Source organism: Staurois parvus, unplaced genomic scaffold (genome assembly GCF_062004578.1).
Source record: "Staurois parvus isolate SC_StPar_1 unplaced genomic scaffold, SC_StPar_1.0 ptg003733l, whole genome shotgun sequence".
NCBI lineage: Eukaryota > Metazoa > Chordata > Amphibia > Anura > Ranidae > Staurois > Staurois parvus.
Genome location: NW_028321529.1, coordinates 87,059 through 99,497, shown reverse-complemented (window position 1 = coordinate 99,497; position 12,439 = coordinate 87,059). Strand labels below are relative to the sequence as shown.

The 12,439-nt window shown below is 53.0% G+C and overlaps 1 long non-coding RNA gene across 1 annotated transcript; it reads left to right on the top strand.

The window, feature by feature from the left end:
• The first annotated feature begins 4,398 nt into the window (after nt 1-4,398).
• Nucleotides 4,399-9,304, top strand: LOC149427469 (uncharacterized). Its single transcript, XR_016311268.1, has 2 exons — nt 4,399-8,629; nt 8,672-9,304. It is a non-coding gene; the product is annotated as an uncharacterized LOC149427469 (long non-coding RNA).
• Nucleotides 9,305-12,439: the final 3,135 nt, after the last annotated feature.

Sequence of the window (12,439 nt, the reverse complement as noted above, 5' to 3'; positions counted from 1 at the left end):
TGTGCAGCTGAGATTAGTTATTTGTTCTTTATGTAACGTCTGTATGGCGCTGGTAAGATGGCGGCGAATCCGCGACAATTGAAGAATATTTATCAGCTTCCTGCAGCAAGGGGGGGGGTCCGGGGTCCCTAAAGCTGAACTGCAGGCAGATTGAGATCCAGAGATCAAATACCTATGAAGGAGCATTGGATTTCTGTCCATCCAGTTCTGAAATCTATACTGCTCTGTTACTTAGCACTTCCTCTATTGTAGAAGAAATATATTGGTGTCCTTCCTCCACCGCCGGCCAGTAGAAAGAGCAGCAGATGACTTATGAGGTCATCTTTCTGCTCTCTCTTCCAATCAGCATCTCCCTTGACTGCCTTTCCTTTTCTCAGTCTGAGTGCTGCTGTACAGGGCCTACAAGACTCTCCGATCTCTGTTCACTCTGCATTGCGAAGTCATTCGTTGGAGGAGGGGAGTCCCAGTCTTTTCAGAGAGGACACATCCGATCCCACTGGCTTTGATACCATAAAATACGCACAAAAAGAAAATGGAACCCAAAGCAAAACTGCTGTAAAAATATATTTTTAAAAAGATAAAGTAGATTTTCCTGCAGTGCTCTCCTTTAATCTGGAGCTGTCCCCTGCAGTATCTGTTCCTGCCAGTAGATGTCCTCAGTCTTATGGGTTTACTGACATCCATCATTATTCAGCTCACTTCCTGAGAACCCAGGCTGTCATTGGCCCGCCCCCCCAGCCTGTAATTGGACAGTGAGAAGCACTACAGTGGTGAGCTCAGCTGTCACTCTGCTCTCTCCTCCTATCAGCATGCTCCATGGCAGTACTTTACTATTATACAGGATGTGTAGCACCAACAGTTTGCCCAGCACTTTACAGACTAAAGGGGGGCAGTACATAAATTGGTAGATCTTCTCCCTCCCCCAGTCTGAGCTGTGCTGTACAGGGACTGCATGGAGCTGATACCGGGTCACATTCAGGTACTTAGACTGTTTGCAATGACAAGTCACAGAGCATTGATGTCAATGGCGCCCCTTCCAATCGGTGCGACTTACAATCCGTGCCTGCACTGCTGTGATCCGGACGAAGCTGCACTCTGAATCATGTGACTTTGGAGCCGCTCTAGTGGGGGTGGAGCCTTCATGTCGTATTTGTGTCTCTTCTATCTGCCTGGAGCTCAGCTTTGAGGCTGGAAAGTTGGCTACAAGGACTGAGGCTTTGCCCTCTGGAGGGTGGGGTGACCCCCTGTGCCCCAATATACACACATGGGGTGACCCCCCTGTGCCCCAATATACACACATGGGGTGACCCCCTGCGCCCTAATATACACACGGGGTGATTGCCCTGCGCCCCTGTATACACATGGGGTGACCCCCCCACCCCTGTGCCCCAGTATACACACATGGGGTAACTCCTCCCTGCACCCCTGTATACAGGGGGTGACCCCCCCTGCGCCCCTGTATACACAGGGGGTGACCCCCCTGCGCACCAGTATACACACATGGGGTGACCCCCACGCCCCTGTAAATACACATGGGATGACTCCACTGTACCCCAGTACACACACACAGGATGACCCCCCCCATGCCCCAGCATACAATCACAGGATGCAGCAGTGCATACACATGGGTCGACCCCCTGTGCCCCAATATACACACATGGTGTAACCCCCCCCCCCCCGTGCCCCAGTATACACGGGGTGACCCCCTGTGCCCGAGCATACACACATGGTGTGACCCCCCCCCCCCCGTGCCCCAGTATACACGGGGTGACCCCCTGTGCCCGAGCATACACACATGGGTGATTCCCCCCCCCCCACGCCCCAGCATACACACACATGGGGTGACCCCACACCCCAATACCTTGTTTCTGGTAATAACTGGCTTTGCAGGAATAAAACTGAAATGTAGACTTTTTTTTTTTTTTTTTTTGCATCTTGACTGCAAATTTTTATTTATTTTCCTGAATTCAAAGAAATCAACAAAACGCGACTCCGGACCGGCGCCACCCGAATCGCTCTGCCTGCGGCTGCGGTGTACCCCACCTGTGGTGTTCCATGCAGTCTGTACAGGCTCTTGAAGTATCCACTGTGGCTAATGCAGAATGTTCTAGTTCTGCCCGGGGGGGGGGGGGGGGGTCAGTCTGCAGTGCGTTGTTGGCATAGACGAGCTTCCATGTCTTAGGGGGCGGGGCAAGGCTGCGGTTTTATCCAGATATGCGGTTAGGGGCGGAGTTCTACCCAGAACACGGTTAGCGGGAGAAATGTTTCAATATTCTTTACTTTTGTTAGATTGGCGCATTAAGTGTACAGGAGGACAGGTTGGGGGTTGGGCTTCATAATGGTGGATTGTGATTGGCTCAGGGCCAGGCAAGTAGCTGATTTGTCTCCTCCCACTCTGACATTGACAACAATGGATACTTAAAGGTGACCTGTACTGCACCCAGCGCACCGTGCCCGCACGTAATCCTCAGAGCTCGGGAAGGGGGGGGGTGTATTATGCAAATGCTGACTTTGGCCGAGTCAAGCTTGGGTCCGCCCACTCCTACCCTCAGGGAGGGAAGCTAAGGGCTCCTTTACATTTGCTTTTTCTCTGAAGAGCAATATGAATGCAGATTTCTCTTCAGAGAGCATTTGATAAGTGATGAGAAGGCGTTGCCCTGCTTTAGCCCCTGAACTCCTGCCCCAATCGCTGCAGCCACATGCATTATACAAGGGTTCGGGGGGCTTGCAGAGGCCCCGGTCACCTGCATGGACCATGTTCAGTGGGTGCTACACCTGCTGAAAGCAATTGGGGGGGGCGGTATAACTCCCGCTGCAGCTGTGACGCAAAGCTTTGTGGCCACGGCATGTGTACACCTCACCTGCATCTAATGGGGGCAGGAAAAATGTGGCTCAGCCCCTGGGTTTAAATGCCCCCCCAACTGCTAGTGTGAAGGAGCCCTTAGCAGATGAAGCCGGCTTTAGGGTCACCTCTTCTGAGGTCAGAGTTTGAATATCGGAGCACCAGGGTGGCCGGAGCTCTGGAGATACGGAGAGACCGGCATTTCACCGGATCACCTTCGACTGGAGTTGACTTTTGACTCGGATCACGTAGTCTGCAGAGGCTTGGGGCGGAATGTGCACAGGGACCCTCGTGTCTTACTTGGGCTCAGTTCACGCTGCCGCGACTTCTGAGACCCCCCAAGTCACATGACACGTCCAATCCCATGTCAGTCAATGAGAGCTGTCTCCAGGGAGAGCGGATATAGTGAATGCGGGGTCCGGGGGGAGGGGATATAGTGAATGCGGGGTCCGGGGAGAGGGGATATAGTGAATGCGGGGTCCGGGGAGAGCGGATATAGTGAATGCGGGGTCCGGGGAGAGCGGATATAGTGAATGCGGGGTCCGGGAAGAGCGGATATAGTGAATGCGGGGTCCGGGGAGAGCGGATGTAGTGAATGCTGGGTCCGGGGAGAGCGGATGTAGTGAATGCGGGGTCCGGGGAGAGCGGATGTAGTGAATGCGGGGTCCGGGGAGAGCGGATGTAGTGAATGCGGGGTCCGGGGGGAGCGAATGTAGTGAATGCGGGGTCCGGGGGGAGCGAATGTAGTGAATGCGGGGTCCGGGGGGAGGGGATGTAGTGAATGCGGGGTCCGGGGGGAGGGGATGTAGTGAATGCGGGGTCCGGGGAGAGCGGATGTAGTGAGTGCGGGGTCCGGGGAGAGCGGATGTAGTGAGTGCGGGGTCCGGGGAGAGCGGATGTAGTGAGTGCGGGGTCCGGGGAGAGCGGATGTAGTGAGTGCGGGGTCCGGGGAGAGCGGATGTAGTGAGTGCGGGGTCCGGGGAGACCGGATATAGTGAATGCGGGGTCCGGGGAGAGCGGATATAGTGAATGCGGGGTCTGGGGAGAGCGGATATAGTGAATGCGGGGTCCGGGGAGAGCGGACGTGGCGAGTGCGGGGCCCGGGGAGAGCAGACTAGGTGAATGCGGGGTCCGGGGAGAGCGGAGGTGGCGAGTGCGGGGCCCGGGGAGAGCGGACTAGGTGAATGCGGGGTCCGGGGAGAGCGGACGTGGCGAGTGCGGGGCCCGGGGAGAGCAGACTAGGTGAATGCGGGGTCCGGGGAGAGCGGAGGTGGCGAGTGCGGGGCCCGGGGAGAGCGGACTAGGTGAATGCGGGGTCCGGGGAGAGCGGACTAGGCGAGTGCGGGGTCCCGGGAGAGCGGACTAGGCGAGTGCGGGGTCCCGGGAGAGCGGACTAGGCGAGTGCGGGGTCCCGGGAGAGCGGATGTGGCGAGTGCGGGGTCCCGGGAGAGCGGACTAGGCGAGTGCGGGGTCCGGGGAGAGCGGACTAGGCGAGTGCGGGGTCCGGGGAGAGCGGACTAGGCGAGTGCGGGGTCCGGGGAGAGCGGAGGTGGCGAATGCGGGGTCCGGGGTTTAGTAACATTTAAGATCGCTGAAGTGTGAACGGAGCCTCAAGCCTTTGTAGATAAAGTTGGCTGAAACCGATGTGGAGCGTGAGCTCTTCTGCCAAAAAAAGGGACCCTTATCATTTGGGTCTTTATTATTTTCTTCCCCCTTGTGGTTGGTCCCGAGTTCTCCTTTATAAAGTGGAAGGAATATTTCGGGACAAAACTTTCTGGCCCGCCGCATCCAATAACCGATTTAGAAGATTGGAGCCCCTCGGAATTGGACATGTAAAGCCTTCGTGAAGTCCCGCTGGTCCACTCCCAACCCCCAGCCTATAGTGAAGTTGCAGGCTTTTTTGGCGGGGGGGGGGGGTGAATACCGATACAAGTCTATGGCCAGCTTTGTGAGGTCACAGATCTGCCAACCTATCATAGGCTGCCTTGTAGAGAAGGTCAGATCTCATAGGATAATGCAAAGTGCGGCCTCTCACATTAACCAATCAGAACTCGGTGACCGGTATGGGTTGGCCTTTGCTCTGCCAGAATATTAAAGGTGAGCTCAGGGCAACCTCTATGGCTCCGGCCATTTCCGGCATGGCTGTAAAGTGCACCTGTCATGAGAAATGCGGGAGATCCCATCGTTGGCCTCTGTCGGTTGTGTCCAACTCCCACCACTCACGTCATTGACCGGACACGAGCATTCAGCAAACTGGAGAAAAAAACATCCAAATTCTTCGTCTGTGTGCAAGTTTCTGGATCGTCTTCTACATTTTGGAAGCCAAACAATCGTTGATAGTCAGGCAACCAGCATTTTCAGAGACAATAATGGCCGCCTAGAGCCCTGTCCCATGTGCAGTATCCTGTGTGTTGTGCCTGGAAGGATCCTATCGATGTCTCTCCTGCAGGCGGTAGTGCCGGGACGGGTGAAAGTCGGCTCATTGAACTCGATGCCTTTATGATCAGGGCGGGAACATACAAACTCCATGCATGTCATATTCTGGAGGCAACAGAGCTCAGCCTCCACACTGCCCTGTGATGTACAATAATGTTTTGAGCTTGCCTTCACCTGCCAGGTATGGAGGAAACTTTCAATCAGACCAGCGAGACTGCCAGAAAACTAGCATTTCCTACTGGAAGTAGCCTGTGGGAGCCAACCTGTTTCTAAATCCAAAACTTTTTCCCTGAATAAAGTAAGAAATGGTTAAATTGTCGAGTTTTGGGGGGAGATTTTCTTCACTTCCTGTCCATTGACCCAACGGGAAATGAGAGAGAGTCTTTCCAAAGTGGTGGAAATGCCGCCCTGGTTGTTCCTGGAGCCAGTGTCCCCATTGGACGATTTCTTCCATGTTTGGTGAGATTGGTCACCGGGACATAGACTGCAGGAAATACCACGCACGTGCCCGGGAGCCCCCTAGGCCTCATTCACACGCAACATGCACAGAGCAGCCCATTCCTTTGCCTAAGTCTCCCTATTGGCAGCAAATGACCCAAAGAAGCTCCGGCGCCTTTTTGGGGGGCGTTTAGCTTCGTGTGGTTTTTGTTTTGGAACCCTATGGTGGGAAGGAGCCCTTATACACCGAATATATACAACCAGAGGGGGCGCTACACTCCACACGCGAAAAGGGACGAGTAATAAATGTTAGAGGAAGTTATTTGTATCCATCCAATAAGCAGATTACAGAATATGTTGAGTCGTTGATGAGCGTCATTGCGTGTGTGTGCGCCTAACATCAACGTCCTTTATAGATGACCCAGCAGGAAGGGACGGCTGCGTTGCCGATCGGTGATGGTATAGTAAGGGACGGCTGAGTTGCCGATTGGTGATGGTATAGGAAGGGACGGCTGCGTTGCCGATCGGTGATGGTATAGGAAGGGACGGCTGCGTTGCCGATCGGTGATGGTATAGGAAGGGACGGCTGCGTTGCCGATCGGTGATGGTATAGGAAGGGACGGCTGAGTTGCCGATTGGTGATGGTATAGGAAGGGACGGCTGCGTTGCCGATCGGTGATGGTATAGGAAGGGACGGCTGCGTTGCCGATCGGTGATGGTATAGGAAGGGACGGCTGCGTTGCCGATCGGTGATGGTATAGGAAGGGACGGCTGCGTTGCCGATCGGTGATGGTATAGGAAGGGACGGCTGAGTTGCCGATCGGTGATGGTATAGGAAGGGACGGCTGCGTTGCCGATCGGTGATGGTATAGGAAGGGACGGCTGCGTTGCCGATCGGTGATGGTATAGGAAGGGACGGCTGCGTTGCCGATCGGTGATGGTATAGGAAGGGACGGCTGCGTTGCCGATCGGTGATGGTATAGGAAGGGACGGCTGAGTTGCCGATCGGTGATGGTATAGGAAGGGACGGCTGCGTTGCCGATCGGTGATGGTATAGGAAGGGACCTCTGAGTTACCGATCGGTGATGGTACAGGAAGGGACCTCTGAGTTACCGATCGGTGATGGTACAGGAAGGGACGGCTGAGTTGCCGATCGGTGATGGTATAGGAAGGGACGGCTGAGTTGCCGATCGGTGATGGTATAGGAAGGCACGGCTGCGTTGCCGATCGGTGATGGTATAGGAAGGGACGGCTGAGTTGCCGATCGGTGATGGTACAGGAAGGGACGGCTGCGTTACCGATCGGTGATGGTATAGGAAGGGACGGCTGTGTTGCCGATCGGTGATGGTATAGGAAGGGACGGCTGTGTTGCCGATCGGTGATGGTATAGTTAGGGACGGCTGTGTTGCCGATCGGTGATGGTACAGGAAGGGACGGCTGTGTTGCCGATCGGTGATGGTATAGGAAGGCACGGCTGCGTTGCCGATCGGTGATGGTATAGGAAGGGATGGCTGCGTTGCTGACCGGTGATGGTATAGGAAGGGACCTCTGAGTTACCGATCGGTGATGGTATAGGAAGGGACGGCTGCGTTGCCGATCGGTGATGGTACAGGAAGGGACGGCTGAGTTGCCGATCGGTGATGGTATAGGAAGGGACGGCTGCGTTACCGATCGGTGATGGTACAGGAAGGGACGGCTGCGTTACCGATCGGTGATGGTACAGGAAGGGACGGCTGCGTTACCGATCGGTGATGGTACAGGAAGGGACCTCTGAGTTACCGATCGGTGATGGTACAGGAAGGGACGGCTGCGTTGCCGATCTGTGATGGTACAGGAAGGGACGGCTGCGTTGCCGATCTGTGATGGTACAGGAAGGGACGGCTGCGTTGCCGATCGGTGATGGTACAGGAAGGGACGGCTGCGTTGCCGATCGGTGATGGTACAGGAAGGGACGGCTGCGTTGCCGATCGGTGATGGTACAGGAAGGGACGGCTGCGTTACCGATCTGTGATGGTACAGGAAGGGACGGCTGCGTTGCCGATCGGTGATGGTACAGGAAGGGACGGCTGCGTTGCCGATCGGTGATGGTACAGGAAGGGACGGCTGCGTTGCCGATCGGTGATGGTACAGGAAGGGACGGCTGCGTTGCCGATCGGTGATGGTACAGGAAGGGACGGCTGCGTTGCCGATCGGTGATGGTACAGGAAGGGACGGCTGCGTTATCGATCAGTGAAGGTATAAGGGGCGGGGGTCATGCTGCTGATCGGTGATGGTAGAAGAAGGGACGGCCATGTTTCCGATCGGTGATGGTGGTAGAAGAAGGGGGGGGCGGCCATGTTTCCAATCGGTGATGGTAGAAGAAGGGGGTGGCCATGTTTCTGATCGGTGATGGTAGAAGAAGGGGGGGGGGGCGGCGGCCATGTTTCTGATCGGTGATGATGGAAGAAGGGTGGCCGGCCATGTTTCTGATCGGTGATAGAAGAAGGGGGGGGGGCGGCGGCCATGTTTCCTATCGGTGATGGTGGTAGAAGGGGGGCGGCCATGTTTCCGATCGGTGATGGTGGTAGCTGAAGGGGCGGCCATGTTTCCGATCGGTGATGGTGGTAGAAGAAGGGGGGGCGACCATGTTTCCGATCAGTGATGGTAGAAGAAGGGGAGGCGGCCATGTTTCCGATCAGTGATGGTGGTAGAAGGGGAGGCGGCCATGTTTCTGATCAGTGATGGTGGTAGAAGAAGGGGCGGCGGCCATGTTTCCGATCGGTGATGGTAGAAGAAGGGGGGGGCAGCCATGTTTCCGATCAGTGATGGTGGTAGAAGAAGGGGGGCCGGCCATGTTTCCGATCAACAATGGTGGTAGAAGAAGGGGGGGGGGCGGCGGCGGCCATGTTCCTGATCCGTGATGATGGAAGAAGGGTGGCCGGCCATGTTTCCGATCGGTGATGGTGGTAGAAGAAGGGGGGCGGCCATGTTTCCGATCGATGATGGTGGTAGTTGAAGGGGCAGCCATGTTTCCAATCAGTGATGGTGGTAGAAGAAGGGGGGGGCGGCCATGTTTCTGATCGGTGATGGTAGAAGGGGCGGTGTGAGTGACGCACCTTAAATACATTCATTGAAGATCCATCAGAAAGGGAAAGAAGAAGCTGCAGACTAACGGCAATTAATTCCAGTAAATCTTCATCTTCATCTTCAATGTTACTAATCCATTTCCAAGAACTTTCTGTTTTGTACTCATTTCTTTTTCGGTGATTTTTAGATCTGGCAGAAAGAGGCGGCCATGTTGCCGATTGGTATAAAAGGGGGGCAGTGGGGGGAGAGGCACCTTCTATACATTGTTGATCCATCACAAAGGGAAATGAGAAGCTGCAAACTAACATCAGTTAACTAATAAAATCTTCATTCTCAACATTATTAATCCATTTGAGAAGTTTTTGTTTTCTACGCGTTTCTTTTTAGTCCAGGAGACGTCCATTTTTTACATTTCCCAGATAACATATCTTTGTACTAAATTCCTGTGGACACTGGGTCCCTGTCAATGATATTTTCATTACAAAAAAAAAAATAAAGTGATCCTCATGGATTCACAGAAAATGTCTCCGCTCAATTATTCTAAAAATAAATTTTGGGGCAAAAAAAACAAAAACTGATTTCTGGATGTCTGGGTTGGTTGGGAAGCAACAATGTAGCTTTGTACAAGAGTCTGAAAAAGGGAACTCTCTGCCTACCGATGACTTCACACAGGTTCCGGTTTTTTGAAGCCGACAAATACTGCAACAGGCTCAACCCCTATGAGCTCACAACTAACGCGTTTCGCCCAAAAGGGCTTACTGATCGAGATCTGTGAGGTTAGATTCACACTACTGTGTGTTAGGAACACACAAAATTGATCCGCAAATCACACTGCCCTTAATGGAACCTCCACATGTGGGTGCACCGTGTTTTTGGAAAAGAACCGTGGACTTCTCTGCGTTTCTGGTGTGTAAGGCAGCCCATGGAATTGGAGCATAAACATGGAAATCTTGGAAGAATTCTGGACTTTAGGCACATTTGCTGAAAGTTTAAAATAGATCCATAACTTTTTCACATCATTTTAAGTTTTTAACAAATTATTGAGGGAAAAAATGTAACACATAAAAGAACATTGGAGACCCTTGCCCTAACCCTCGGGGTGCAAACTATGGCCCTCCAGCTGTTGCAGTACTACAAGTCTCATCATGCCTCTGGGAGTCTTGCCTGAGGCTGTCAGAGTCTTGCAATGCCTCATGGGACTTGCAGTTCCTCAACAGCTGGAGGACCATAGTTTGCAGACCCTTGCGTTAGAGTATCGCTAAAACTCAAATTCCTAATGCGTGGTATGTGGGGTCATCGGTATGCGTATGAAGAGTATGGAGGTTCCACAACCCAGAGACTTGGCTCAACGCATTTCACGACTAGGGACTGCGGGAGCTTTTTAGGTGCCTCTGGATAAGATGAAAACATAAATACAAAAACGTCAACATCCAGATGAACTCCCGACCCTCTGTTGGTGAACTCCCAACCCTCTGTCCGTGAACACCCGACCCTCTGTCCGTGAACTCCCGACCCTCTGTCCGTGAACTCCCGACCCTCTGTCCGTGAACTCCCGACCCTCTGTCCGTGAACACCCGACCCTCTGTCCGTGAACACCCGACCCTCGGTCCGTGAACTCCCGACCCTCTGTTCGTGAACACCCGACCCTCGGTCCGTGAACTCCCGACCCTCTGTCCGTGAACACCCGACCCTCGGTCCGTGAACTCCCGACCCTCGGTCCGTGAACACCCGACCCTCTGTCCGTGAACACCCGACCCTCTGTCCGTGAACTCCCGACCCTCTGTCCGTGAACTCCCGACCCCCGGTCCGTGAACTCCCGACCCCCGGTCCGTGAACTCCCGACCTTCTGTCCATGAACTCCCAACCCTCTGTCCATGAACTCCCAACCCTCTAACCATGAACTCCCAACCCTCTGTCCATGAACTCCCAAACCCTCTAACCATGAACTCCCAACCCTGTCCATGAACTCCCAAACCCTCTAACCATGAACTCCCAACCCTGTCCATGAACTCCCAAACCCTCTAACCATGAACTCCCAACCCTGTCCATGAACTCCCCAACCCTCTAACCATGAACTCCCAACCCTCTGTCCATGAACTCCCCAACCCTGTCCATGAACTCCCAAACCCTCTAACCATGAACTCCCAACCCTGTCCATGAACTCCCAAACCCTCTAACCATGAACTCCCAACCCTGTCCATGAACTCCCCAACCCTCTAACCATGAACTCCCAACCCTGTCCATGAACTCCCCAACCCTCTAACCATGAACTCCCCAACCCTGTCCATGAACTCCCAAACCCTCTAACCATGAACTCCCAACCCTGTCCATGAACTCCCCAACCCTCTAACCATGAACTCCCAACCCTGTCCATGAACTCCCAACCCTCTAACCATGAACTCCCAACCCTCTGTCCATGAACTCCCCAACCCTGTCCATGAACTCCCAACCCTCTAACCATGAACTCCCAAACCCTCTAACCATGAACTCCCAAACCCTCTGTCCAAGAACTCCATTATACTGAATTCATAATGGTGCACACGGAAATCGGTATACATGTGAAAGGATGAGCAAGGGCACAGGAACCAGCAGTGTAGCTGTCACTCATTTGCCATAGCGCACGGGTGTCAAACTGATGGCCAAACTACAAGTCCCATGAGACATTGAAAGATTAACAGTTACAAGCATGACTCCAAAAGGCATGATGGGACTTGTAGTTTTGCAACAGCTGAAGGGCCGCCAGTTTGACACCCCTGTGTAGGTAAGGATTTACACTTTCATACAGTTGTGTTCAGAATAATATCCGTGTGATGAAAAAAGTGACTAAAGCTGCAAATCCTTCTAATCCTTTTATTTCCATCCACACAAATGCATTGGGAACACGACACATTCTATTCCAAATCACAACAGGAAGAAAAATACATCAAATTTGTGTTGTTCCTCTAAAAAAATGGAAGAAAAGTGAATATTAGACGGTTCAAAAAAAATGGCCGTGTTTGTATTCTTCTTTACAAACTCCAACATTCACTATATAAACTGAGAAATGTTTGAAGATTTTGCTTTCCTTTGAATGACTTCATGAATATTTGGTTGTAGTCGCACTGTTTCTGAGAACTGCTGTACATCTGTGTTGCATGGAGTCCCCCAACTTCTGGCCCCTGTGATCAGGTATTCCAGCCCAGGATGATTGGACCACATTCCACACTTCTTCTCTATTTCTTGGTTTGGCCTCAGAAACGGCATTTTTGATGTCACCCCACAAGTTTTCTATTGGATGAAGATCCGGGGATTGGGCTGGCCACTCCATAACGTCCATCTTGTTGGTCTGGAACCAAGATGTCGCCCGTTTACTGGTGTGTTTGGGGTTGTTGTCTCGTTGGAACACCCATTTCAAGGGCATTTCCTCTTCAGCATAAGGCAGCATGACCTCTTCAAGTATTCTGATGGATTCAGACTGATCCATGATCCCTGGTATGCGATAAATAGGCCCAACACCGTAGTATGAGAAACATCCCCATATCATGATGCTTGCACCACCATGCTTCACGGTCTTCACAGTGTACTGTGGCTTGAATTCAGTGTTTGGGAGTCGTCTGACAAACTGTCTCCGCCCACTAGACCCAAAAAGAACAATCTTACTTCCATCAGTCCACAAAA